Source organism: Alexandromys fortis, unplaced genomic scaffold (genome assembly GCF_014885135.2).
Source record: "Alexandromys fortis isolate MF-2015 unplaced genomic scaffold, M_Fortis_MF-2015_v1.1 scaffold_1, whole genome shotgun sequence".
NCBI classification, from domain to species: domain Eukaryota; kingdom Metazoa; phylum Chordata; class Mammalia; order Rodentia; family Cricetidae; genus Alexandromys; species Alexandromys fortis.
The window spans coordinates 26128400-26152510 of NW_026067927.1; the positions used below are offsets into that span (position 1 = coordinate 26128400).

General features: G+C 45.2%; 2 long non-coding RNA genes across 2 annotated transcripts in view; both read left to right on the plus strand.

The window, feature by feature from the left end:
* Window positions 1-23104, plus strand: part of LOC126502718 (uncharacterized) — a 30045-nt gene extending 6941 nt beyond the window's left edge. Inside the window, exon 2 of the long non-coding RNA XR_007592030.1 lies at window positions 18040-23104. This is a non-coding gene — a long non-coding RNA (uncharacterized lncRNA). The remainder of the gene's footprint in view (window positions 1-18039) is intronic.
* LOC126502715 (uncharacterized) lies at window positions 3091-8389 on the plus strand. Its single transcript, XR_007592027.1, has 3 exons — window positions 3091-3272; window positions 4085-6433; window positions 6524-8389. It is a non-coding gene; the product is annotated as an uncharacterized lncRNA (long non-coding RNA).
* Window positions 23105-24111: the final 1007 nt, after the last annotated feature.

The window sequence follows — 24111 nt, forward strand, 5'->3', positions numbered from 1 at the left end:
ATAGGTGGGAATCAACACAGGACCTCACAGAAACTGTGACAGGCAGGACACACAAAACACGCATGTGTTTGAACCAGACAAAATCCCAGCCCTGAGAAGGGGAAGTGGACACAAAGCCCCACCCCCTAACCAAGATGCTATTGGGAACTGATAGCTACTGGCTACAGTGCAGTGTCCCCGGGTTTATCAACCACACTCAGGCAGGCTCTACGCCCAGGCCAACACAGAAGAAAACCGAAACAAAATCTATAACAGAACCCATGTTATTGGTGGGGTTTTTGGGGGGATGGGGGGGGTTTGTCTTGTTGGGTTTTTTTTTTTTCTTTGTTTTTCTTTGTTTTGATTTCGTTTGTTTGTTTGATAGAAAGAACGAAGTTGAGTAGGTAGGGAGGTGGGGAGGATCTGGGAGCCAGTTAGGGGAGGAGGAAAGGCATGCTATTGTATGAGAAACAGTTTCCTTAAATACCCATGAGACCGTGCGGGTAAAGGTCTCAAGTGGAACTAAAAGGCAGAACAAAGGCAGGTGCCAGCTGCTGTGCAATCAGAATCTGAAGCTGCCCAGTGACACCTCACCTAGAGCCACTTAGTAACCCAGCAATCCTCGAAACGGACAACGGAGGCATTAAAGAGCCCAGTGGCCAGAGGGAACCAGCCCCATTTCAACATCGGCCCTTATGAAATACGTGGTTGCTAGAAGACTCTTACGAAATGGTTGCTGAACACGCATATGGGGTTCTAAGAAAGGAGGAAGGTTGGAGCCTCCCACTCGGCCCCACTCTGCCGGCCGGCCGTTGTCCTTCCAGAGACGTGTTGCCAAGAGGCTGCGTTGACCCCTTAAGGTCATAGCCACATCTGGCCTGCCAGTCACTCCCATGAGCACCTCATTTATCTTCTTATTCCCAGGAGGCAGACATCGTGAAGGCATTCATGGGTACAGTCCCTGGATTCTACCCACTCCACCTACCCTCACCCCACAGACCTCCTCAATTCTTCAGCCCAGCTTCTCCCTCTGCCCAAATCCCCTTTGTCATCTTGCACAGTTATTTTCTCCAGATCCAAACATACGCTCTTGGAGAGAGATGGGAGTCCACAGAGACTCAGAAAGCTCAAAAACCAGAAAATAATGAGGCCCTTTCCTCAGGTCATAGGCAGCAAACTATTGGTCAGGAGAGGGGATCTTCGGGGAGCAGCCTGCAAGTTGTACAGAGAATTCCAAGGTTGCACTTTTCCCATGCTAGAGTGGGCTTCTTGACAACACAGCTAGCCGCGTCACCCTTGCTCCCATAAGAAGCTCCAGTGAACTTCAAGCCGGACTTGAGTAGAAATCTTTCCTTTGGTCTGTTGCCAGTGCCCCACCTGGACCGGATGCGTGTTTGTTGACCTCTTCCCTGGAGAAGTCACACAGCAGTCCCGCTGCTGACAGGAAGTCAGCAGATGCACAGAAGTCCCAGAAGTGCAGGTGATTTTCTAGCCTCCGGGGCTTTAGATCCAGGACGCCTGAGGGACCCTGCTTCCACAGTGATTCCTTCTCTGCACCTTGGTTCTAGCCTTTTCTATAACTTCCGCCTTTCTTCCCTTAAAACGTGCCATTGTCCTCATCTCAGTGCAGGCCCTGAGTGCTGAGATGACCCCTCTGAGCTGCTCTTTCCTTCTCAGCCAACCTCTGGTCGAGCCATGGCCACCGGCCATTACAATCCCCAAACACCGTTCCTTCTTTACCTCTACTGTGTGGACCGTATCCCTCCACATCCCAGGTGGACCGCACCCCTCCACATCCCTGGACCATTCACTGTTACTAGTCATGAGGAGTCTTCAGCCACATCCAATGCTAAACCTTTCCTCGCTTCTCATTCATCTTTTATAATGCGAAATATTTTAGTCTGATAGCACCCCCCCCATAGCCATCTGAGGTCCCTATTTTGATTTCTATAGGACTTGCCCCTCCTGGGTTTGCTGGTGGTCTGAGGTGGGTATTTCTAGGTTCATGGCCTCTTATCTGAAGGATTGAAAGTGAGGGCTCCCGCAGAGTTGCAGAATAGCAAGGAAAGGGACGTTACGGATTACAGAGGGATGATATTCTGCCATCGACAGCAGGCCGCAAGAGCGAAAGTCCACAAGCACCCCGAGTTTGTGGCTTCCTTTTGGAGAACATGGAATTTGGTTGCTAAGGGGAATCATTTGGGCGACTCTCCATTTTGATTGATAGAGTCATGTGATCATTTCTCTACTGTACACATCTCTCCCCACAAGGCATCTGATTTTTAATCATATGTGTATTCAATTATGCAAAGGCATACAATTGTAAATAGGAGATTCTCCCCTAAAAGCTCACTTCTGGACAGTTTTGTTCTATTGTGCATGCACCTAAAACCGGTTGAGCCCACATCAGCCTTTCTATTATTTGTAATCAGATATATTGAGAATACAGAATAGAAACTGCCCAAGTTTGGTGGCCATTAAGGGAGGAGAAACTTACTGTCCAATGACAATAATTAAGTAACTATATAGGTATAGACAAAGCCCAGTGCCAGTGAGGGATGTGTCTGAGATTGCTAGGTGCATTGTTTATAAAGGAATGTGTCTGTGTGAGTGAGTGTGTGTATTTGTGTTATATGCAGGTAAAGAACTTCCAAGTGAATTATTAGAATGTGGGCGGAGGTTGTTTATAACCCAGACGGAATCCCAGGTTGCCAAGCCATTCCCCCTGCGTGCCTAACTTTAGTTTGTTCCTACCTGGGCATTCTCTCTTCTGCCTTTACCAGTTCGTTTCTGAAAGTCAGAGCAAGAAAACAACCCACCCCAAAGGCCATGTTCTTCTTCATCTTCTTCATACTCTCGTCATCTTTGGTTCTCCTTTCTGATTGGACAAAGAACACCAATTCTTTATCCTCGCCTTTGACCACATGACTGACAGGAGCAGCCAATGTCGGCTCTCTCTTTTCTATCCAGGTCTTGCCTCTACACTGAGCCACAACTGTGAATGCTTTCCTCAACCCTGGAAACTCCCTATGCTACATCCCCCCCTCCTTCCTCTTTATCTAAACCCAACCCATTTTAAAGTCGTGCTCAGTTCTCATCTCGTCCCCACCTGTGTGATAAGCGCACAGAAAACACTGATGTCATCTTAGACTCTGGGATAACTCCTCAGAGAGCTCCTACCAGACACACAGAAAAGGGAAGCGGAGCCACTACACAGAAGGAATCCTATGAGCCCACATCATGAGTGTGTACTTCCTCCGCACGTCCTTCCTTCTGGACCATCCCAGCAAGAGGTGTTGTATCATAGCTCGACTTTTCTTCTTATTGCTTGTCTCACAGACCTTCGTGGCTATCACACTTGTCACGGGCCATGGCTTTCTTCCCACAGGTTGACGTGGGAGGATTCAGGGCAGGCCTGGCGTCTTGCTTCCCTCCTGGTTTGAGATAAACTGGGTGGGGCAGAATAGTTAATGCTGATGACTTTTTTTTTATCCTTGATATCATTATAAGTAGCTTTTCCCCTTTTCACATAATAGAACACTTTGTTAAAAAAAAATCTAAATTTAAATACCCAACAACATCACAGCAGACACTATGGTTAAAATAAAATGCAGCTGTAATTTACTGAGGTAAAATAAATATCAAGAGCAAATCATTCTCTCTCTCTCTCTCTCTCCAATATCTCCTATAAGGCCATGCTAGACTTGCCTTTGAACCCTTGACTCTCCTACGTCTACCTCCAAGGTTCCATGATTACAGGCCTGCCTATGCTATTGTTTTTATTTATTTACTTACTTGCTTATATTTCTACTTAATTATTTTTATTTCTTTGAGACAGGGTCTAACTTGTAGCCCAAGCTAGCTTCAAACTCACTATGTAGCCCAGACTGGCTTCAAACTTAGGATTCCCCTGCCTCAGCCTTCCAGGTGATAAGAGTATGTGCTGTTACTGATCTTAAATTAATAAAGTATGCAAACCTGCATTTTTTCCACCCCCTCTGGAATAATGAAGATGGAACCTAGGGCCTCATATATGCTAGGCAAGAACTCTACCATCGAGCCAGCCCCTCCCCTTACTTCTTTTCCTCCTTCTGTTTATTTGAAGCAATGTCTTACCAAGTTTACCATGGTGGCCTTGAACTTAACCTATAGCTCAGGAAGACCTTGAACTTGGAAGCTCAGTCCACCAGCCTCGCGGCCTCCTACTTAGCTGGAATTACAGGTTTGCGGACACTTATTCTTGTTTCATACATAATTAAGTATCACTCTGAAAACCACCTATGCTGCTGGCCTTCAGAATCCAGTCTCTTCCCATGTATCAGGATCCTTTCCCATCTGGCCATGATCCACCCACTCTGCCTTCTGTGGAATAGGAACCAGGTTCAGAAACTGATATAATAATGCAGGGAAATCCACTGGTGACCTGAACCAGGGTGGCAGTACAGAAAGCAGGGAAGAGACCCAAACTCTCCCCAGCCCCCATCATCTGCAAGGCAGAGAGCTTCCCAGGTTTGTCCAAGCTGGGCATGTGGCCCAGGACAGAAAGCACCACCTTCTTGCTAGCATCCTTGTCCTTTGCCCAAGATGACACAGCAAAGGAAGTCAGAGTCAGAAATCAAATCACGATGTGTTTGATTTGAGAGCACACCCTCTCCCCAAGCCCAGCCTCCTGTTCACTTGGACCACCTCCAAGCTGTATCACATGGAAATCCCATAGGTCAAGACAGCCAGATCCCACATGCCTGGCCCTCATTCAAACCAGAAAAACAGAAAGGAGATTGTTGAATTAGTCCCATACACTGTAGCTTAAATAACCCTTCCTCCACATGTCCACGAAACCACGTGAAGCATGGGACTAGAGCCCGACCCTGGGACACCAGCAAGCACTTGACCCTGGCATCTGGCTTTATCAATTGGGCTTTGGTAACAACCTAAGATTGCTAAAATCTGACTAAATGACTTCTCTTTGGCAGAGGCTGCCAGGCAATTCGTCATCACAGATTACCCAAAGGGTCAATCCTGAAGTCATAAGCCCACTACAGAGAAGACTCAAAATAATAATATGTTTGCAAGTGGGAAAATTATTTTTATCATAACCTGACCCAGAAATACAGAATTTGATGTTGGGAAGATTTTCAGTTAGTAGCATCCATGAGTTCAAACGTGATTTTCTACTTGGAATCTTCTGGCTGGGAAACTTTCTCAATATAATATAGTAACGCAAGTGTATTTGTGGGGGAGCTTTTCAAAATAGGCACACACACACCACACTGCAAATAGTCAACCGTGGCCATAATATAGTTTTTAAACTTTTCAAAAATACTGGGGTAATGCTTCACTAAAATTCTCTAACATAAGATATTAGAAAGATATTTTAATAGGTTTCTTTTCTCATTCTCAAATTTCCTATTGCCAAAATTAAAACAAAGAGGCCTTATATCAATCTGCTTCTCTCTTCCCCACCCCTCCTCCTTTATCATTTCTCCCCCCCCCATCCTGTTTCTCTCCCTCTCCTCCCCTTTCCCTTTCTCTCCCTCCCTCTCTTCTGGGCAGATTTTTTTGCTGTTCAGCCTCAGAGACCCCAGAGGTCTGACTGTTAAGAGTACCAATTTCCGGCTGAGGACTCCATCGAAGAGACTGAAGGATAACTGACATCACAATTTATTGCCACCCCAAAACAACCTTCTCAACTCAAAGCAAAACCATAATTACGGGTGAGAAAGACACTCTCTGCTAACTGGCTGTGAAAGACTGATTTACAATACATTCTGCCTCCCAGCAGAAGGCTCTTGGCAGTCACAAATGCCGGGTTTTGTGTATTCAGGGGCAAAGCTCAGAGGAGCAGAAGAGAGTTAAAAGGACATTCTGCATGGGAAGTGTGCCTCTTTCCAGCACATTTACCCCATAAAGTCTGAGCGCTAAGAGCCTCTGGAAAACTCCCCACTAGGAAAACAAACTTGTACCGTAGCAATGACAAAGACTCAACATTCCTCCCCCACCACCACACCACCACCCCGTCTGTCTGTCTTTCTCTCTTTCTGTCTTTCTCTCTCTCAAATGCAGTCCCCCTTACCCACTGAAATCTCCTGGTCACTATTTATACCTTCCAGGAAGAAAAGTTCTTCCAAGGATGAGGAGAAAAGCCAACACAGATTTAAGTTGCAAACCTGACCTGGCAGCGGAGATTAGTGCCTTTAAATAGCATTAGGTTCTTGTTTTCAGGGAACTGTCAAACCTTAAAGCTAAAAGAACACTCTTGAGATAAGCAGGCACTGAGAGCAGGCCTCCCTGACATTACAGGAAGGAAGGCCTGGCAAACACGGCAGGGAGCTTCAAGAAAACATAAGAAGAACGCAGGCATCATCCAAAGGACCCAGGAAGCCCAGCTGTAGAGTCACCTAGAATGGAGCTCTGCCCTGGGCCATGTCTTTTGCATCCCCACTTGATCCAGCAGGTATGCCTGCCAGAGGGATGTGACCCACTGACCCAATTCCCCAGGCCTGGAACACTACTGACATGTTTGTCTTCGTTTTTCCCAACAAAGCCGGTGCCCCTGATGCAGAAACAACAGTTTTCAATTTCACCTCGGATAGATGTGGTCTCCAAACAGAACTAACCTCAAGCCTCTCCAGGGAACTGGGAATTGATTACTAGAGGATGGCCTCATATCAAGGGAGAAATGAGAAATGGGTTGGTTCAGTTTCCTGCATGAAGGTGGTTTTTTTGTTTGTTTGTTTATTTGCTTGCTTGTTTTTGAGACATTAATGTGTGCACTAGGGTTCAATCTGCCTCTTAGTAGGGAACTTGGGCTCTGGGTCTCATGTGCTCGAGCAGCTGGGATAGTTATAATAATTTGCTGTGGAGATGACCTGTAATGATTTGCCCAAGTGCCTGAAATTAAGCTGCCACTATTTTGGTCTTAACACAGGGAATTACATCTTTAACATAGGAGTCATCTCCTATGCTGCAAACTCAGGGTTCATCCCTCTAAACCCAGACATGGGACTCTCTGGGAGCCAAGAAAGCAAAGGGGCAGTTGGCTATGCAGAGACTAAGGATGAGAAGAAAATACCCCATTCCTGTAAAGATGGCCTGGTTAAGGCACATGCCAATAATCCCAATAGCTGGAAGGCTGAGGCAGGAGGATTTTGAACTCTAGCCAGTGTGGGTTATATTTTAAAAATAGGGAGGATGGGAAAGAGAAGAAGCATACAGGAGAAAGCAGAAGGGACGCCTCGACTGTTTGCCACACCCATAGGCCTGGGGCCTTCTCACACTTAGTTTCAAAAGTCAGAAAACAAAGTCAAGGGGTAAATAATCCACTGTGGTCATTGCATTAGTGGATTTTCTCCTGGCTGGAACCAAACACCTAGCAAAAGGCAGTGTGTGTGTGTGTGTGTGTGTGTGTGTGTGTGTGTGTGTGTGTGGCGGGGGAGGGGAGCACACAGTTTGAGGGAATACAGTCCATCATGGGCATGAAGGCGTGTGAGCAGAGGCGTGAGGCAGCCGTTTGCCTTGCTTCCACAGTTCGGAAAGCAGAAAGAAGATGGGAAGTGGACCAGGTCCTATAACCTCAAGGTCAGTCACAAGTGACTCATTTCCTATGGGGACACGTCATATCAAATTACTATAGCTACCTAAGCTCCAAAATGTCTCGTTCCCGTTCTTGGACTAAATAGAACAGGTGTAGGGTGCTGAAAGAAACACAAGCGTGAGGAGGAACTGAGCTAGGTTTAGGAGGAAGGTGGGAAGGGAAGGCCCAGAGAGAGCAGAGGTGGGGAGATGGGCTTGCTGGAAGGAAATCTGGCTACAAGCATGAAGATTCCTTTAGTTGCAATAATAATAATAATAATAATAATAATAAGCCAAACATATTGTGCACTATGGACTCTTTCTTGCGCTGCTCAATTTCTGTCCCAGATGCTGAGAGGAGGGTGCATCTGTCTACCATCAGCCCTTGTCAGGATTCAGGGGTCAGAGAAGCAGCTGTTGCTAAGCCACTCAGGCCAGGCTTTCTGCACTTAGCTGATTGCTTTCCTAACCACCTTATTTATTCACCACGATTGTTCTGATGGGGAAACAGGTCCACTCCCAAGTCCACCAAATAGGGGTCCTAGGCTGGACCAAGACGTAAATCACACATCCAAGTTGTCAGCAGTGATTTCCTGTTCTCAAAGCCGGCCCTGAGAGTGGTATGGGAGGTGGAGACCGGGCAGTGGCATAGCTCTTCAAGAGTCTATGGTCACAGTCATGCTCAGGATGGATCTTCCAGACTGCAGACATTCAAACCTTCAATGAACAAAGTACACATGAATAGGAGGCAGACAGGAAGGGACACAGCCTTCAGTTCTTCTGGGACACAGGGAATGATCAGCAATTTGTGACATTTTTAGCCTTTCCCTAATGGAAAACAGAAAGGAAGCTGACCTGGGGACTTGCTCCAGAGAGAGCAATCCAGTGGCCCCGGTACCAAACAAAAAAAAAAAAAAAAAAAAAAACCGGTGACTTGTGAGCCTCGAAGAAAACACCAACTCAAATTTCCTTCTTCCTGCAGTGGGACACACAGAGCTGATGAAGCCCTGTTCCATCACCCATGACCCACACACATCATGTTACGGAAACGACAAGTCTGGAAGTCAAAGAGGAAGGTAGAAGAGGAAATTGCCAGGTCAGAGTGACTGCCTGGGAAGTCTGACTACTCAACACGTTTAAAGCATTATTAGCCAGTCTGGAGGTGGCTGGCTGGGAGCGAGAGTGGGGGAGGGGGTGTCCAGAGAGCTGAAGTAAAGGGGTAGAAAGAGAAGGAAGGGGCTTTGAGCTGGAGAATCCCTCCTGGGGTTTTACTAAAATGCTCACAAAACTCCGGGTACAAGTCAAGAGAGGCCCGGTTCAGCCAGCCAAACCTAGAAGGGAGTGTGGAGTAGAGGTTAATTGTGGCCGTCAGAGATGAGTGGTTACATGGGGAGATTCATTTAAAATTAACGAGGCGTTGGTTGCGTTTTATAAGTCTTCCTAAGGCAGCAAGTTCATAAGTGAAAGGGGGTAGAGACAGAATGGCTGTTTTAACACTTACTGGCCAGCCCTCTGGCCAAACAGGCACCCAATGGCTCTTTCCATCACGCTAATACAAAGGCACGTGGGTGCCTTGAGCCCAGAACAGGAGAAAGGTCCCACTAACGTGCATACATCTGGGGCCAATTTACAACTACATATAGCGGTCCCAGGGACAGGTGGGTCTAGGAAGCTCCCGGGATAGCCCAGACTGCAGCTTGAGATTGAACTCTGTGCGGTCATCTCAGATCACAATGAGGTAAAGACTCTGGTAACTACAGAAACATGATTGTTTTAGTCGGTGAGGGGCCGTGTGTATGACACTGTTACCCTAAGAGTCTACTGCCCAGTAATAGCCATCGTCACTTGCTCCCAGTCCAAAGTCTGGGGAAAGACCAGTGAGAGGCACTTGTATGCAGGTCTGAAAACCTGAATTCAATTCCCAGATCTCACAAGGTAGCAGTGGCAGGAGAGAACAGACTCCCAAGAATTGTCCTCCAACACACACACACACACACACACACACACACACACACACACAATTTTTTAAAGCCCAGAAGCAATATCACAACCATCTTAACTTGTGTAAGTACACACTGTGGTGGCACACAAGAATGAAATGTAATAAAATGTTGCCCCCATCCTTAAACAACCCTTAATGGCTTCATTCTGGTATCACTGCCCTTGGAGTTGGAGACAGCGTGAACGCCTCACTTCAGGAATGCCAGTAATTACTTGGCATGGATGGCTTCTGGAAAAGCACAGATGGTTCTAGAATCTGACTTGGAAGAGGACTGGGGTGGATCATCTCTGTCAGAGAGAATTATAAAATAGGGTGGAGTTGGGTGGCAGAAAAATGAGAAATTCAAGGTCATCCTTGGCTATGCACAGAGTTCCAGGCCTTTCTGAGATACACGAGAGCCAGTTTCAAAATTTAAAGTAAAAAAAAAAAGCCACCTCTCTCTTTTAATATAAATGTTTGCTAGGGCCAGGAGACAGCAACTCAGAACCATCCGCACTGAGACATCAGACAGACAGCCTTGGCCTCAATGGCTACCGTGCCTGTGATGTGTCTCACTGCTCCCAGCAAATCCACCCATGAGGAGGAAGAAGGCTGACACTAATCAGCCACCCCCTCCCTTTCCTCTCCAAAGAGAAGAACCTGCAGAGTGGAGGTAACACCCACCCTGCTTTTGGGGGAGAGACAGAGATTGCAATAGTCTGTCCTGTGCTGTAAGAGACAAGCCCCGCCCACTCCCTCCCCCATCCTCTGAGGCAAGGGGATCTTCCTTCGCTTCCAGTCTTCACCCTTCCTTTTCTGGAAGTAGCTTTTCTTCTCCTCTCCCCTGTCCCCTTCTCTCTGTCTCTGTCTCTCTGTCTCTCTCTGTCTCTCTCTGTCTCTGTCTCTCTCTCTCTCTCTCTCTCTCTCTCTCTCTCTCTCTCCTTGTCCCCTTTCTCCCTTCCTTTTTTCTTTCCCCTTCCCTTCCATAACGCAATGAATAAATATCCAACCTCGCTCTGCATGGTGTGGCTATAAATCTCTGTCTCTCACCCACCACAGCTCCTCGTGAGATGGGCTGTCCTGGCCCACCATGGTCTCCCACCTGCCGCTGCCCTAAACCACCCACAGTGGCCTGCCTCAGGGGACCTGCAGTGTTTATTTTTACCATTACAGAGATGAGCGATCCAGAGGAGACATCAGGCTCTTGGCAATGAACCACAGACACAATGAAACATAGTTCCAAGCTGGGTCATGGGAGACACTTCCTTCCCCCAAAGAAGATACTACCATCATGCTGCAGAATAGACCCAGTAGCCAAAAAGCTTTCTCCATTATAATCTTCCCACCCCACATCTTTAGCCCTCAGGATGGGGAGGGGGCATTCTCCTCCTCCTCTCCCTCTTCCTCTCCCTTTTTCTCATTCCTCCTTTCTTCTTTCTCCTGCCTCATCAAAAGGTTAGCTCATAATAGGTCTTTGAGGCCACATGACTCAAGGCATGATACATACCGGGGTTGTCATTTTAAGTATAGATCTGAAAAGAACAAGAATTGAGTCAAGAGGGCCATGTAAGAAAGAGGCTTTGTCTTAGCCCTTTAACATGGGGAGCCGTGTAGGAGCAGCAGGGAGTCATGAGGCTGTGTTTTCAGATGCATGAATGAAATCATCCAAGGGTAGATCTGAGAGGGAACAGGACCAGAAATCATTGTGATAGGGCTGACAAGGGCTGACAACCTGGCTCAGCCAGCCAGCCCTCCAGGACACCATGGGATGGGGGAGATATGAATGTGTGTACACCTGGAGATGTGCTGAGACAATGGGGGCAAATACATCAGACAGCCCCTTTCTTTAGGATCTGAGGGAGGGCTAGAGTGTGATTTGCTTGTAGACTAAATACCATCATTGAGATGGTTCTTGTTAAGAAATTGAATGCTGCTGGGCAGTGGTGGTGCATGCCTTTAATCCCAGCACTCAGGAGGCAGAGGCAGGTGGATCTCTGTGAGTTCAAGGATAGCCTGGTCTACAAGAGCTAGTTCCAAGTCAGCTAAGGCTGTTATGCAGAGAAACCCTGTCTTAGAAAACAAAAAAACAAGAAAGAAAGAAAGAAAGAAAGAAAGAAAGAAAGAAAGAAAGAAAGAAAGGGAATGCTTCTATTGCCAACCATTTTGGGGTCATAAAGAGTGGGTAGACATGTACTGAGGGAGGGAAGGTCCATCTCTGCAGGGGACTCAAGAAAGGTCCTGGAGTCTTCCATGGATACATAGTCAAAAAAAAAAAAAAAAAAAAAAAACCTGGGAGTATGGGGTAAAGCAAGACCTGGAGCCAAATTTAAGACCTTGAGTAAATCCACTGCTGGGGTGAAAGGATTCCAAGTAAGGACATGACCTGGAAATTCCATGGTAAATGGAAAGAGAACTAGGCAGAGCTGTAAGTAGAACTGCTCCACGTATCCAGTGTCAATGACCCAGCCCTCCCAGGATAAGCTTGTGGAAAAAGTCATTCATTAAGGACATCCTAAATATAGAGGGAACCCTTCTAGGACCCTGAACTTCTTCCAGTCTAGATGGCAGGCACTCTTGCAGCCACAGTGGTCTGAACATTACAAGAGATGTGACTTACGAAACTGAAGAAATAGCACCGCATACCTCTCTAGCTGGACAGTTGGTCTGTGTTCCAATAGCCACTCCACTAGTAGCCCTTACGTTTTGTTGGTGCTGCTGTTTGCTTATAGGGTGGGAAGAGCAAAGTTAAGCTGAACTCAGAGAAAGAGTTTTCAGTGGATGGTTACCTTCCAGTCCACAGTGACAATTCCAGTAGTCAAGCTGCTTGCTGGAACTTGGATCCAAGCCACCATGCATAGGGCCATGTGTTAAAGGCGTGGTCCCCAGGTGGTCAGCTACTGAGAAGTGACCAGATCAAGTGAAGGCTTTAAGTCATTGGAGATGTGTCCTTGAGAGTGATTGTCCCACCCTGGTGTCATCTTCTCTTTTCTTCCCTGGTCATCAGATAACCAGTTTTGTTCTCTCACCCAACTCCGGCCATGCCATCCTGCCTCATCATAGATCCAAAAGCAACACGGCCAAGCAGCCATGGCCTGACAGCTGTGAAACTGTGGAGCAAATAAAACCCTTTGCAATGGTCTGTCCTGTCCCTTTAATAGATAAGCCCTGCCTACCCCACCACCGCCACCTAGGCAAGCAGATCTTCCTTCTTGCCTGCAGCTACCCAAGAGGTAGCTGCTGCTGTGGCTCCTCTCCTTCCCCCCAACCCCTCTCTCTCTCTGTGTGTTTCTTCTCTTCCATAACCCACTAAATAAATATCCAACTTCACTCTGCATGGCGTGCCTAACCATGTCTCAGTTTCTCAGCCACCATGTGGCTCCCTGCCTGGAACTTCCTTTCTACCTGGAACTGGCTGCCTTCGAACCCACTGCCCACTGCCTGCCACCGTGGGGACCAGCAGCATGGTCTCATGGTCCACTGCCCATTGCTGCCACTCTGGGACCTGCAGCATTTCTGCCACTGCATCCCTCGGGGACAGCACGGCATTTCATTTTTACCGTTACACCCTTACTCTTTGTAAGTTGATCAGCTCAGGTATTTGTTATGGCAGAAAGCTGGCTTAACGCACTGCCAGAGAAAGCTAAACTCACAAGCTAAGAGCTGGCTGGATTCAATTCAACATGTTAAAATCCCTCCCTCAACCCAGTTCTCCCGAGTTTTATTATATATGATCAAGTGCGTTTGAATGAAACTGTCTCCAAGTCCTCATTTTTATTTCATACTGACAATATTATTTTTATCAAGCTCATATTTCAAGAAGAGTTCTTATTCTCCTGCTTTCCTGAACCAGGGGAAATTATCTCGCGTCTTCCCTTGAGCTTCAAAGAAAACCTTTCCATAACTAATGTTTATCGGCGGCACAGTTTCTTCTGGGGGAAGAAAAGAGAACGAGAGAAAAAAGCCTTGCTTGACAGAGAAGGAAAAAGAATGTCGTTGTTGGGATGCTAAAAAAAAAACACTAAGATAAGCTTGGGGGAGGGCCTCCATTTCCAGAAGTTCTGTCCTCTGTTGTCTCCTGGGAATGGACAACTGGCCCTGGGTTGGATTGCTGCGGGCGGGGCCAGCCTGTAACCACTTCACTTCTGAAAACGGGGGTATCTGGCAAAGAGTAGGGAGAGCTTACGGAACAAGGGATTGGGAGGCTGGTTAGCCAGGGCTTCCTGGAAAAATTGAAGCAATAGGATGCACACAAACAATTAGAAAAAAGACAGGGCAGGTGAGATTTCAAAGACTCAGTTTATGGGATTACAGGGCTGGGGAACCCAAAATCTAGAGGTCAGATCAGCAGGCTAGAAATCCCAGAAAGACTTGAGCGCAATTCCTCCTTTGCCAGGAAACTGTGCTTTTGTTTTTAGTGTCCATGGTAAGTGTGTGGAGACCACCCACATACTCAAGGACAAATCTGAAGCCCATTGCTGGTTGGTGTTAACGTCTGCAAAACACCTTCCCAGTGGCCCCCAGGTCAGTGTTTGACCACATAATAAAGTAGTATCTGTGGAGTTTAAATATAAAATGTCTCCAAGAATCTGTGGTGGTGGTACACACCTTCAAGGCCTTGGTCTTTAGAGAGTTCTAGGACAGCTAGGGATATACAGAGAAACCCCAATTCAAGAAAACAAAACAAAAGCAACAACAACAACAAAACAACAAACAAAAACGTGCCTTCATGAAGTCACGTGTTTGAATGCATGGGTCATACCTGGTAGTGCCATTTTGAAGGACTGGAACCTTCAGGAGATGGATCTCATTGAAGGAAGGGGATCTCTAGGAGGGGCCCTTGAGATTTTGTAGTTTGGCGCACTTCCTTCTACTCTCTAATAATTGACAACAGAGACAACAGGACGGGCTGCCTCACGCTCTTCCACCATGCCTCTCCTCCGTGACGAGTTGAGTCCCTACAAACCGCAAGCCCCAACATTCTCCCTCCCATAAGCTGTTTCTTTGAAGTATTTGGCCACATCCAGGAGAAAGGCAGAAATACCATACGTGCTCAATCAAGTGGACACATACATGAAACTAACCTACCAAGGGAGTAGGAAGGGAGATGTCCAGGAGAATTTCAAAGTTTCAAATAGTAATCCCTGTTTCCTCCTTAAATGAAGTGTCTATAAAACCCCATAGTCCCGTTGTGGATGCCCCTACACTTTTCTTCTGGTCTGAAATAAATTCTGGTGAGGATTCCTGGACAGGGAAAAAGAATGAAAAAGAGGAGACACGGGGCTCAGGGAGCAGCGCCTGAGAAACTTCTCTGCAGCATCTGATAGCGAGCTTCTAAGTCTTTGTGGGAGAAGCTGCCTTGTCACCCTGAGACAGATGCAAACCCACTGTCGTGGCATAGAAACAAGAGCTTCCAGGTGCTGAGGACCCACCGACATCTCATGAAGCCTCCTTAACAACACTGAGAAGGCAACTGCCATACTGCTCTTCTACAGATGGGTAAACTGAGGCATCAGAAGGTCAAGCAGCTGCTCCAGCACTGTTCACACAATTAATGGGTGAGCTAGAATGCAAACCTAACTCTACTAAATCAAAACCCAGCCTCTACGCAGACGAATATGGAAGCAAATAGATGTGCTATGCTGAGTAGATCTGGGGATCTGAGGTGCCCTAATGGTAAAGCAGCCTGAGAAGCATCAGAACTTTCAGGAGAACAGAACAGTTTCCATTGTCTTCAAATTCGCTGCAACACTAACCCTGAGTCGCTATAGATACAGTTAACTTCCAGAAGATCATGAATCCTCAGTTTTGTTTTGTTCCTGCCACACTCTGAACTTCCATCTAGTTCCGTAAGTCCAGAGCTGAAGTTTGTAGGGGAATGCAAAGCAATATTCGGTGCACTAATGAACACGACTGCATTAACAATGCCACACAGAATTGCAGAGGTGCTGTGTTCTGCCACCGACTCATTTTGAGTGGCATTCTCCTTGTGCCCAAAGCAATAATACTTTGATTGCAAACTATTTCCCTTACCAAATATACTCCTTCCCACAGAGAACTGCTACCATGGAAATCCATGCAATAGATTCATTTTTGTGGCGCTGCATATCAAAGTTGACAACCTAATTTTGACATTTGGTAAAAAGTACATCTTTGTCTACATCTTCATGAGAAGACTTGCTTAGTAGCAAGGTTTTTTTTTTTTCTCAAATGCTACAATGGCACATATTTCATGCTGATATCAAAAATGGGGGTAAAAGATTTTGTCTTGGTTTAATTGTTTGTTGTTTATTCATCTTATTGTATGCAACTTGGACTCTTGGATGTGTTTTCACAAAGCTAAAAAGATACCAGTAATAAGATTATATATTCTTAAAATTTATATCTCAATACAGCATTTATGATTATTAATGAAATAATGATGACCAATCCATCTTGAAAATTCCTCACCTTACATGCTCAGCACTCTCTCTGATGCCAAGCTCTTTTGCAAAAATCACTCTGAATTGGATTCAGAAGAAACAAATTAGACTTATTTCACTCCAAGAAATTGGAACCATATTCAATAAATAAGTTCAAATTATGCTGGGAACTAGGGTATGCTTGGTTCTGATTTCTTGTGACAAAATAGTTCCAGATTACATCTAAAGTATACAATATGGAACAAATCCTCTTTATAGATATTGCAAATATCTCCTGCATTGTATTCTTTGCAAAAGATATGGGGGGGGGGGGAGGAAGGGGTGGGAAATAGAGGGCAATGGAAGGTGGGGGGGGCGGAGAAAGAGAGAGAGAGAGAGAACTTCCCACTGGGAACTCACCATATCACTAGGCTCTCACAGGGTAAGCTCAGTATGAAAGGTTCCCTTGGACATCACCCAAAGTCATTTGTCTATAGATCACAAAAAAAAAAAAAAAAAAAAAAAAAGACTTAATTGTAAAGGTTTCCAGGTAGCAGTCTCAGTGTGAGCTCTAGTGAATTCCCTTTAAAGATCGACTGAACATAGTGTTAACATCGTAGGATTGACAAAATAATTTGTTATCTTACTCTCTCTACTCAAACGACAATTGCTTCCAAGTTACCCACTTTAATGTCATATGTGGAGAGAAGTGCAGAGGGGAGAGCTGCCTGCCAACTCACACGCCATGGCTTGCTCAGCCTGTTGCTCGTAGCACAAGGAGGCTACCACACACAGTGAGCTGGGCCCTCTCACATCAATCATTAGTCAAGAAGATCTCGCACATGCTTGCCCACAGGCCAATCTGGTGGTTCCCTCTTCTCTTCCAGCAAGTCCTGTCACCATGCCCCACCACAGCTGGCAAGGTTGTGTCTGCTCAAACGACGCTAGCTTGTGTCAGACGGCATAAAAGGAAAGCAGCACACGGAGGCCGTAGCCAAGACGCCTTTGTTCTACACCCATGTCAGGAGAAATAGGGCAATTTGTCACACTCTTTCCATGTCTCTTCCTTTAGTCCAGCCATCCGCCTTGTGTTCTTGAGGGGTAGCAAAGCAAGTTGCAGACTCCTCCTCATCCCTCCTCACTGTGACCAAAAACCTGGCACAGCAACTCAAGGAAAGGTTTATTTTGGCTCACAACTTGAGGAGAAACAGTCCACAGTGCCGGGGAAAGTGTGGCAGCTGATACTTACTCACGTCTCAGGAAGCAAACAAAACAGGAAGTAAGACCATAATATAAACCTGAAGGTCAACTGATCCACTTCCTCCAATGAGTTGGGTCCACAACCCTCTAAAACGGCAGCATCAACTGTGGACCAAGTGTTCAAATGCATAAGTCTAGGGGGGCTTGTTATGTCCAAACCCCTAGACATGGGGATCCCAAATCAAATCTACATCACAAAGAATGTTGGGCTGGGAATGACACTTGGAAGTGAGAAAGAATGCATGGATATCAGGGCAGATGGTACGGATGAAGACAGACAGGTGGCCACCATGAAGATCCAGAGAAAGAGATTTTGGGGGCCAAAATCAGGGCAGGGGTTGAGCCAGACAAGAGCAGGAGACAGTAAAACTGTATTTATCAAAAATGGGGAAGAAAAAGAAAATATGGGAGGCATCCATAGTACCTCCCAATTTCTATCTCAAGCAAAAGATACATAGTAGGATTACATACGTATTTTAGCATTAAGATGGTAAAATACAGCCAGGTGTGGTGGTGCACACCTTTAATCTCAGTACTCAGGAAGTAGAGCCAGATGGATCTCTGTGGGCTCAAGGCCAGCCTGAGCTACACAGTGAGTTCCAGGATACCCAGGGCTACACAGAGAGACCTTGTCTCAAACAAAATAGGACCAAACCTTTAAAAAGATAATGAGATGTATTGGTATAAGTCAGGTTTGGAGTTTAGCTATCTGAATACTGAGTCATCAGAGAACGGCACTATTTAAAAAAGGATTAGTGGGTGTGGCCTTTCTGGAAGAAGTGTGTCACTCAGGGTGGGCTTTGAAGTGTGAAAAACCCATGCCAAACCCAATTCTCTCTCTTCCTACAGTCTGTGGATCAGGACATAGCTCTCAGCTACTCCTCCAGTGTCATACACGCCAGCATGCTCCCTGCTACGATGATAATGGACTACCTCTGATACTGTGAGCAAGACCCCACTTAAGTGCTTACCTTTTTAAGAGTTGTCTTGGTCATGGAGTCTCTTCACAGCAAAAGAACAATGACAAAGACATTCACCACTTATACATGAACTTCTATAAATAAGTGAACTATGTGCCCAGCCCAGTCTTATGGGACATAAAATCCTAAATATGACAAACTGCATAGCTCACGTTCACATCAAGAAGTAGAAAAGAATCATCTAGAGGAGACACAGCTTTTGCTTTGTAACACAGATGTATGAAAACTGCATCCTAAAACGATATCAAAGGAACGGCCCTGACGATGGATTTCCTACACGCCTCATTGCAATGTGCTCATCTTTATCTGGACAAAACAAAACTGATCTCACTTTCACTCTCAAATTAGAACTGATTCGCAAGTATAAGACTTTAGGATAGTGTTGTTCAGGGGACCCCACCACTCTCTAGGACTTACACACTGCTAATGGCTGATGGAGGAAGGAGAAACATTCTGCTGTGTAGCCACTGGTAAGGTGTCCGTGTGGGAAAAAAAAAACCTTTCTAAAAATCTTCTCTTTTTTGCCCTAGCTAATATAAAATGGGATATTTGTATGGTGCTAGGCTTTCTCATCATCCAGGCCTATCAGTCGCAAGGGATAGCAAGTTTCCAAAGAGAGCTTAGCGTCAGGACCCCACCTAGTTACAGGAGGGATGAACTCCATGGGTTCATCTGGATGTCAGGTGATTCAAAGACATGAAGCTGACCTCTAACTTCTGTATCGCTCACTCTTTCCTCATCAGCATCCATCCCAGGTGACCTCGGCTAGCTGAGCTTCAAGCCCTTCTGAATCCCATGGCATCAGGTGTAGCTGTCCCATGCAGAAAAAGGGAAGGAATGGGGATGGGGAGGTGGGCGGTACAGAGAACCCTCTTGCTAAGTTTCCAAAAGTCAGTTCTTTTCCTCTTACTTAGAAAACCCAGTGATTTACTTCCTATTGACTCTCCACTGCTGAAACACGCTTGTCTGAAACCTGGAGTAGCCCCATTTTGCACTGGTGTTTCAGTCTTTTGTGGCTTTGCTTTTTTCTGGCAAACCACTAAGATTGCTTGGCTATGCACACCTTTGCTGGGTGTGGTTACCATACTGTACTGTACTACAGTGCACTTGCAAAAAGATGTCATGAGAGAAAGAGCCTCTGTACACTGATCTAATGTCATCCGCCTCCAAAATGCCTTAACTGTATTGGCAAAAAAAAAAGCATTTCTTATTTTTTTAGCGCGGCCATAACTGGATTGTTAGAGTAGCATCGTTAAAAGGATAATGACAGTCTTAGCCTCAAATAGATTTTCTTAAAATGATTGCTTTGCCCTGTGGGTACTGGCAAGGCAGTGGGGAAATTCTGTCAGGGTCAGCAGGTCCGTGGATGCTGCTTACCACAAGACTGTCTGATCCTCTCCCTCCTTTTCCTTATCTAGGAACAATATCTAGTTTTAGATATCAATCCTTGTGCTCATGCCTTTATCATTATCCTTTTTTATTTTAATTGTCAATGCTTGGTTTTCCTACTAGACCAAGAGTCATGGTTTCATTTTTTTTTTTTTTCATCTTGATGGGTGTTTTCTTATCCTGGGAGTCAAACACACATTGATTTTAAGAATATCACCATCGCAGAAGTTGACAGCCGGGCTATGAAACCACAGGTCTGTATATGGCACGCATCTTTCCTTAGGGAAAGCTAAGCAGCTTGGCCAAGGCCTGTAAGCTGGTCGAGAGTGGAACCCAGCTGTTCAGGTTGCCCAGCTCGGCTGTCACTCCACCAGTCTGGGTCTGGAGGATGAAGACATCACCCTGGGTTCTTCGTTGGCCTGAGGCTGTAGGTAGGAATCTCTGTGGAACTGAAACTTGACTCTGAAAAAGTAAGGTGTTTGAAAGAACGGGAATCTAACAAGAGGTCATAGGTACTGACTTGACATAGAGCTCTGGAGGAAAAGGCTCAAAAGAGACCCCTGCAGAATGGAAACTGCTGAGCAGGGAACTTTAAGCTTTAAAAAAAAAAATGTATATATGCATGTGTCTGCATGTGTGTAATGTGTTTGTGTGAGTGTGTGCGTGCGTGCACATGAGGGCTTTTGTAAAAGTCAGAGGGCAACTTGCAAGAACCAATTTTCTCCTTCTACCGTGTGGATGCCAAGGATTGAATTCAGGTCATCAGGCTTGGTGGCAGGCAGCTGGACCAGCAGGACCAACTCTCTGACCCTGGATAAGAAAGTTTATCACCACCTTTCTCTCTTCGTTGGGCAAAGAGGATACTGTTTGAAGAATTGGTTTATACAGGAGTAAAACCAGAGTCTATATTAATTGTTTTATTTGTTTTCTAAATAATTCATGCCAAGACAGCCCTTTAACTATGCCTGAGAACTAAGTACGCTTAATTCCTGTGGCACTCGGTAGTTCAACAGTGATGTGGGCACAGCGTTTGGAAGGCCTTTACTGAATTCTGTTGATGCTGGGCTTCAGCTAATGTCCTTAGATTGACAGACCACCTTGTCAAACCCACCTGAAGTTATTAAACTAATGGTTTACATAACGGAACACAAAGCTGCTCCCTCCTTGCCTCTGTTTAGAAGAATGTTTGACACACCAGATCAAGTCTGTGGGCACTCTGCTTCTCCCCTAAGTAGCGTAGGGAGGATGGATGGAGGCAAATTGAAACACTTCTCTGCTGTGTTACCTTTTCAACCCATTTGTTTACCATTTATCAACCACTTACACTTTACAAAGAGAAATCCCCCACAATTTATTGCTTGGGAAGACGATGCAGAGAGGATGAGAGAATCACTAATATATTGATGGAGAAGTATGTTGTTAATACAGAGTGCTATTGAAATGCATCATGGAGAGTAGCCTCTTCAAGGTCATTGCCCGGGAAGATACTAGACAGCTGGCTGCCTTGTTCTTCATCTAACAGACCCTGCATACAAAGCCTGAATAGAGTGTGTCTTTAACCCCACTTAGAATCCTGAGAAAAGGTCCCTACTTATCTCCAGACAATGGACTAGCTCCATTTAACAAAGGAAAAAAAATATTAGAGAGCAGTGTAAGTCTTAAGGAGCAAAAGAATCACCAGGAATCTTACTAAAAAGAAAGTTGGGGTTCAGAAAGTCTGGGATGAACTCTGAGATGTTGTACACTTCTGGGTGATGCTGATGCTACTGGTCTAAGATGTACTGGCTAAAAGGATGTGCTGAGATGTATGGACTTGTGTAGGACTTCAACAGCAGGAAAAGACAATCTCTAAAGAAAGACAGCATTTTCCATTTGTCTGGCATCCAAAATACAAAAATAAAACATTCACATACAGGTGCCTAGAAAGAAAAAGTGTAATTGAACTTTGCTTTGGGCCACCAGCTCAAAAATAATGACCTGAAGACATATTATTAATCATGAAAGCTCGGCCTTAGCTTAGGCTTGTCCTACTAGCTCTTATCATTTAAATTAACCAACTTATATTAATCTGTTTTGCCTCCTGACTTTTACCTTTCTTTAATTCTGTGTGTCTGATTCCCTCCTGTCTCTTTGGCATCTCTCCGGCATAATTGCATGCCTAGAGTCCTTCTCCTCTTCCTCTCTCTCCCCAGAAATCCCACCTATCTCTCCTGCCTCTCTATTGGCCATCCTGTTCTTTATTAAACCAATCAGAAGGCACCTTAGGCAGAGACACATCTGTACAGTATATTCAAATATTCTGCATCAAAAAGGGACATATATAGAATTAGAGTTTAGGAAAAGAATAGTATTTGAGAAGCCCTGGCATGTGTCATTTGATGTCATGAGTGCAGATAATTCCATAGTTTATCAAACTCATAGTCATTATAGATGAAATATACAGAAGAGACCCCACACATCTTAGTTCTGGGTACGTTATCATCCTTAATACATTATCATCCATTTTCCGTGTTTCATTCAGTTCATTAGTCCATTCATTCATTTGCTTCTTTCTCTGCTTACCCTACTACATTTCTGATGTATTCTGTCTCTAACATGTTGGGCGTCTATCCTTTCATTTAGGCGATTGTTATTACATAAGGCGTATCATTTCTGTACGAACTGCAATTGAGGTTCAAGCATGCACCCGGGAAGGTAAAATAACCTTTTGATGACAAAGCTTTCTGATCGTACGTGAATGTGTTCACCTGTGTAACCAAATCAAGACCCAGAGAATTTCTGTACAGTTCTCAGCATGCCTTTGATTTACAGCGGTGACCCCCCCCCCCCACACACACACAGGAGAGAGCATTGACTGGACTTTGCCTCACTTCACAGCACAGTGGTTTTTTTTTTTTTTTTTTTTTCAGCGTTGAGGTATTTACTCCAACTACTTCTTAGGATTAGGTCTGTGTAGCTGCCACCTTTCATTTGATGTTTCCCAACAAAGGACGTCTAAATTGATTCCAACCTCTTACCATGCATAATGCTAGAACAAACACCCTCATTTCTTTCATGGGTCCGCATAAGATGTTTTTGGCTGGTATACACAACCAGAGGAGCAAGTGCTGGGCTGCACAGCGTGTACCCGTGTACACTTTAGGACTTACCAGAGCGTTTTGTCCACCTGCGCTTGCAAAAAAGTCTCTTTTGTTGTGAATATTGGTGGACCTAGACAGCCACGAGTCACTAAGGTTAACTGTGGAGTCAGCCTGGAAAACTCCTAACAACTATGAAGAATAAGACAATGAAGAAGATAAAAATCTCAGCCCCCGGGGAATTTATTTAATAGGTAATTAAAACCGTTAGGTGGCGGAGGTCACTTAGGAAGAATGAGTGGGAAAGAAAACAAACAGAATTTAAAAAGAAGAAAAACACTGTTCTGAGGGATGTCTGTAGTTGGTTTTGTTTGTTGTTGTTGCTGTTGTTTTGGGGGTTTTGTTTGTTTGTTTTTTAACTTTTTGGGGGCCCACTACCCAACTCCCAAATAAATACCTGGAGACTTATTCTTGCCCGGTCTTGACTTGTTTCTAGCCAGCTTTGCCAAGTTAAACTATCCTGTTTCTCTTTCTATGTTTTGTTTCTGAGCTTTTTACATTTTTTTATTCTGTATGTCTTTCTTTCCTTCCTACTTCGTGGCTGGTTGTGAGGCTGGGTGACTGGCCCCTGGCATCTGCCTCTCCTTCTCCTTTTCCTTTTCTTGCTCCTTGCTCTTCTTCTCTTCCTCCATTTCTCCCCTTATTTATTCTCTCTCCTACCTAGCTATTGGCCTTTCAGCTCTTTATTAGACCAATTAGGTGTTTCAGGTGGGCAAAGTATCACAGCTTCACAGAGTTCAACAAATGTAATATAAAAGAATATAAAAGTCTTTGCATCATTAAAACAAATAATCCGCAGCATAAATGAATGTAACACATCTTAAACTAATATCCCACAACAAATATCAAAAACAAAACAACACAAAATAAAAAATTAAAATGAAAACAAGGGAACAGGGCATAGTGGTACACGTCTGTAGTCCCAGCACTTGGGAAGTAAGAACAGGAGGATCAAGGGTTCAAGGTCATCTTATCTTCAGCTATATAGGAAATCTGAGGCCAGTTTGGGCTACGTTGAGACTTTATCTCAAGAAAACAAAAAATTAAGAAGACCTAGGAGGAAGTAAGGACACAGGAGTGAAGAGAGGACGTCAAGGTTGGGCCAGGGTCTCACAGAGTAGAGAATTGGGTCAGCAGGAAGGCTCCAGTGGAGAATTCAAGGACACAGAATAACCAATACCTGGTGACACCAGTCACATCCCCCTGCAGAGCAATAATGTCCTTAGTCCAAGGCCACGCATCCCCACTTTCCTTCCGTCTGTATGTTATTTTTACATACATTTATTTATTTATTTCAGGGGAAGGTTTCACATGTGTGCCACAGAATCCATGTGGAGAATAGAGGATTCCTTATGGGAGCTGATTCTCCTCTTCTACCATGTAGGGTCCCCAGGGATCAAACTCAGGTCGTTGCT